We start from the raw sequence: 4,594 nt of genomic DNA on the forward strand, positions 1-4,594 counted from the left end.
GTGTACTCATTCCGATTACGGGGCCTCGGATGAGTCCCGTATCGTTATTTTTCGTCACTACCTCCCCGTGCCGGGAGTGGGTAATTTGCGCGCCTGCTGCCTTCCTTGGATGTGGTAGCCGTTTCTCAGGCTCCCTCTCCGGAATCGAACCCTGATTCCCCGTTACCCGTTACAACCATGGTAGGCGCAGAACCTACCATCGACAGTTGATAAGGCAGACATTTGAAAGATGCGTCGCCGGTACGAGGACCGTGCGATCAGCCCAAAGTTATTCAGAGTCACCAAGGCAAACGGACCGGACGAGCCGACCGATTGGTTTTGATCTAATAAAAGCGTCCCTTCCATCTCTGGTCGGGACTCTGTTTGCATGTATTAGCTCTAGAATTACCACAGTTATCCAAGTAACGTGGGTACGATCTAAGGAACCATAACTGATTTAATGAGCCATTCGCGGTTTCACCTTAATGCGGCTTGTACTGAGACATGCATGGCTTAATCTTTGAGACAAGCATATGACTACTGGCAGGATCAACCAGGGAGCTGCGTCAACTAGAGCTGAGCAGCCGGCCGCCCGGGAGTGTGTCCCAGGGGCCCGCGCGAACACGCAAGCGTCCGCTCAATTATTCTGCAAACAGGAGGAGGCTGAGCTCCCCTGCACAATACACCTCGAAACCCTCTCAGGTCCCGGCGGCGCGCAGCGCCGTCCTAAGTACTTGGTCGGGTTCGAGAGAGGCGCAATCGCCCGGAGTTAGGCGAGTAGACGCTTTAGGTGCGACCACCCGTGCTCCCAACTGAGCTTGCCGCTGCCGACAGAGGCCCGGGAGCGTGCTGTCGTGGCATTGCCGGCGGGAGACAACACGCGCCACCTACGGTGACCGGCAGCTCCAACGCCAGCGCCACAGAAGGGCAAAGGCCCCACGTGGGTGCCGAAGCGAACTCTCCCAGCACAGCGCACGTGCCAACACGTCTGCACAACTGCGATACAAACCACCAGCGAGAACCGCTGGGGCGACCGAGCAGCAGACGGCGTCGCGGCGCCGAGTGCCGGGCGGCGGCGCATCCTCAACGCACACAGTCCTCAATCGGACCAGCACACTGCAGATGTCCACCGCGCTTCGCACCGGGCCGGCGAGGACCCACTTTGGCTGCACGGCGCCGCGCGCAGGGTGCCCCGGCGCGCAGCTGCGCCGCCTGCCGCGTCCGTCGGCCGGCGCGCCTGCCACTGGGCGCCCCCACCAGCCGGCTGTAGCGCGTGCGCCCACGCACCGCGCGGCCAGCACGCCGGGCGGCCCCCCCTCACCGGCCGGGGACAGTCCCACCCACCCACAGCCGCGTATCGCTTCACACCCAGATTCACATTCACGTTCGTTGGTATGGTGGGGACCGCTTCGTAGCTGTACCGATCGTTGCCCTCACAGATGTACCTCCAGCAAGGACAACCGCACCACAACGGGTTACCAGTTGTTCATTTGCGTAACGTCACCAGTAAACGTACACGTCCATCCCCGTTTGCAAAGTCAACTATTATTGCATGCCTGCCTGTCAGGTGTCAAGACACACTACATCCGCTCACATCCACGCAACAAAATGTGCCCGACTAGAGGGCACGTGGAAGGTGCCCCCGTACGTATGCGATGTCCATTGCGCGACCAACTGTCAACCGGCCTCTGTAGCATGTCGCAGATGTGGAACGCGGGGCACCGTGCTATCACATTGTGTGAGAAGAGACTACTACGTCTGCATACACGCGCCACTACATGAACAGACGGCTCATGCTGATCGCCATCCACTGCGTCCATTACTCCCACACGTCTCTATGGCGTACCACACTGCAATGCAGCTGTTATGGGGAGATGACACGTAGCTGTGTACACAACATTCTGAGCGGGTTGCGGTTGGACAATACATTAATGTAACGTGTCATATGCCAATTACAGAGCAGGGTAAGGCACAACTTGGGTTAGGTTAAGGCACAACTTGGGTTAGGTTAAGGCACAACTTGGGTTAGGTTAAGGCACAACTTGGGTTAGGTTAAGGCACAACTTGGGTTAGGTTAAGGCACAACTTGGGTTAGGTTAAGGCACAACTTGGGTTAGGTTAAGGCACAACTTGGGTTAGGTTAAGGCACAACTTGGGTTAGGTTAAGGCACAACTTGGGTTAGGTTAAGGCACAACTTGGGTTAGGTTAAGGCACAACTTGGGTTAGGTTAAGGCACAACGTGGGTTAGGTTAAGGCACAACGTGGGTTAGGTTAAGGCACAACGTGGGTTAGGTTAAGGCACAACGTGGGTTAGGTTAAGGCACAACGTGGGTTAGGTTAAGGCACAATGTGGGTTAGGTTAAGGCACAATGTGGGTTAGGTTAAGGCACAATGTGGGGGTAGATTGCGGTACAAATTGCATTACATTGCGGTGCAAATTGCATTACATTGCGGTGCAAATTGCATTACATTGCGGTGCAAATTGAGTTACATTGCGGTGCAAATTGAGTTACATTGCGGTGCAAATTGAGTTACATTGCGGTGCAAATTGAGTTACATTGCGGTGCAAATTGAGTTACATTGCGGTGCAAATTGAGTTACATTGCGGTGCAAATTGCGTTACATTGCGGTGCAAATTGCGTTACATTGCGGTGCAAATTGCGTTACATTGCGGTGCAAATTGCGTTACATTGCGGTGCAAATTGCGTTACATTGCGGTGCAAATTGCGTTACATTGCGGTGCAAATTGCGTTACATTGCGGTGCAAATTGCGTTACATTGCGGTGCAAATTGCGTTACATTGCGGTGCAAATTGAGGTAGGTTAAGGTGCAACACAGGTTAGGTTAAGGTGCAACATAGGTTAGGTTAAGGTGCAAGATGGGTTAGGTTAAGGTGCAAGATGGGTTAGGTTAAGGTGCAAGATGGGTTAGGTTAAGGTGCAAGATGGGTTAGGTTAAGGTGCAAGATGGGTTAGGTTAAGGTGCAAGATGGGTTAGGTTAAGGTGACATAGGTTAGGTTAAGGTGACATAGGTTAGGTTAAGGTGACATAGGTTAGGTTAAGGTGACATAGGTTAGGTTAAGGTGACATAGGTTAGGTTAAGGTGACATAGGTTAGGTTAAGGTGACATAGGTTAGGTTAAGGTGACATAGGTTAGGTTAAGGTACAAACTGGGTTGTGTTATGGTACACATTGCGTTGTAGTACAGTACACGTTAGGTTTGGGTACGGTACACAATGTGGTATGGGATGGCGTGTTGTGGGGGGGAGGGGGGGGGGGGAGGTTCGTTGATATCGACCGTAGGACGTGGATGCCCGAGGCAGCGTCAGTGTGTCAAAGGAGTTATGTCACGTCGGGATGCGCTTTTCGCCAGTGAGAGGGGGCGAGCCGTGTCTGTGGTTGCGGCAGACCTGTGTGTTTCATTCCTGCCAGTGTGTTTGTGCTGTAAGACGAGGCAGTGTGGTGGTGATGGGTGCACCCCTGTGTAGGACATGTGTGGGTGTTGGTGGCTTCTCTGAGCAATTGTGGTTGTCGGACGAGTGGGGTATTCTGTTTTATGATTGGACCTCCCGGTCTGGTTATCATAGCGTAGTTGGTGTACTGTGGCGGATAGGATGCACCGGACGTTGGTCCATGCTGGTGCTTAGTAGTTGTATCTGTGTCTGTTACAGGCAGAGAGTAGTGTGTGATAGAGTGTGTGGCTGACGTGTGGTTCATTTTGTGTGTACGGACGTTCAGCATGTATAGGGGCATTTGCGTATATAATCTATCATAATCTATCTATGTGGGCCTGCATAGTTTACTGAGCAGTGCTGTGAGGTGACTGAACTACGAGTGACGTACTGATTTACAGCGGAATGATTGCCTTGTACCAAAGATGGAGTATCGGCTCTACGACAGCGTTGGCACCGCAGGAAATGGTCTCGTAAAACGGCCCTCCCACCGTCATCGTTGTGAGGGGTAGGGACCGCCTATATTCTGAGAGGAGCCCTGTTTGCCACTGGGCGTGGGGTCTCGCATCCTGCGGTTCAGTGCCCCCAGGGAAGCGCGCGGAGGTGGTGCTGCTGCTGCTGCTGCTGTAGCAAGCGAGCTACTTACAGCATGTATAGGGACAGCGGGAATATGGCATATTCGATATAACTCTTCATGAAACGCAAGATATAGGGGCGGATTGCACGTTACGAGTGCGGGAAGAGTCCGCCGTTCATCCGCTGGAGTTGCGATTTGGGCGGTTGGGGTGGGGCACGTGCGGGTGCGGGTGGAGCGATTGTCGGTCGACGACTTCGTGCGACGCAGGCACAGGCGTTGGGGCTCCTGTGGTGGGCAGATGATGCAGGGTTTGTGGGTGGCGTCGGAAAATGGGCACTGTGGGACCTAGCGATGTCGTAGTCGGCGTGGCGTCTCATAGATGGCGGTATCATCGGTGCAGCAGGTCATGTTGCGGGGGACCTGCAGGTGGCGGTATTTTTGTTTGTGGTGCGCTCGACATGGTGGACGTAGTGTCGTCCGATTCGCGTAGATGGAGCTATTGCATGTGGTTTCGTCACATTGTCATAGATGGCGGTGCCGTGTTTTGGAGGTATGGTTGGCGTAGTTTCGTTGGATTCCTGTAGA

At 53.9% G+C, this 4,594-nt stretch overlaps 1 non-coding gene across 1 annotated transcript in view; it reads right to left on the minus strand.

Annotated features, from left to right (window-relative positions):
* Window positions 1–539, minus strand: part of LOC126114122 (small subunit ribosomal RNA) — a 1,909-nt gene extending 1,370 nt beyond the window's left edge. Inside the window, exon 1 of the ribosomal RNA XR_007525075.1 lies at window positions 1–539. This exon is cut by the window's left edge and continues 1,370 nt beyond it. This is a non-coding gene — a ribosomal RNA (small subunit ribosomal RNA).
* Window positions 540–4,594: the final 4,055 nt, after the last annotated feature.

This window comes from Schistocerca cancellata, unplaced genomic scaffold (genome assembly GCF_023864275.1).
Source record: "Schistocerca cancellata isolate TAMUIC-IGC-003103 unplaced genomic scaffold, iqSchCanc2.1 HiC_scaffold_287, whole genome shotgun sequence".
NCBI classification, from domain to species: Eukaryota; Metazoa; Arthropoda; class Insecta; order Orthoptera; family Acrididae; genus Schistocerca; species Schistocerca cancellata.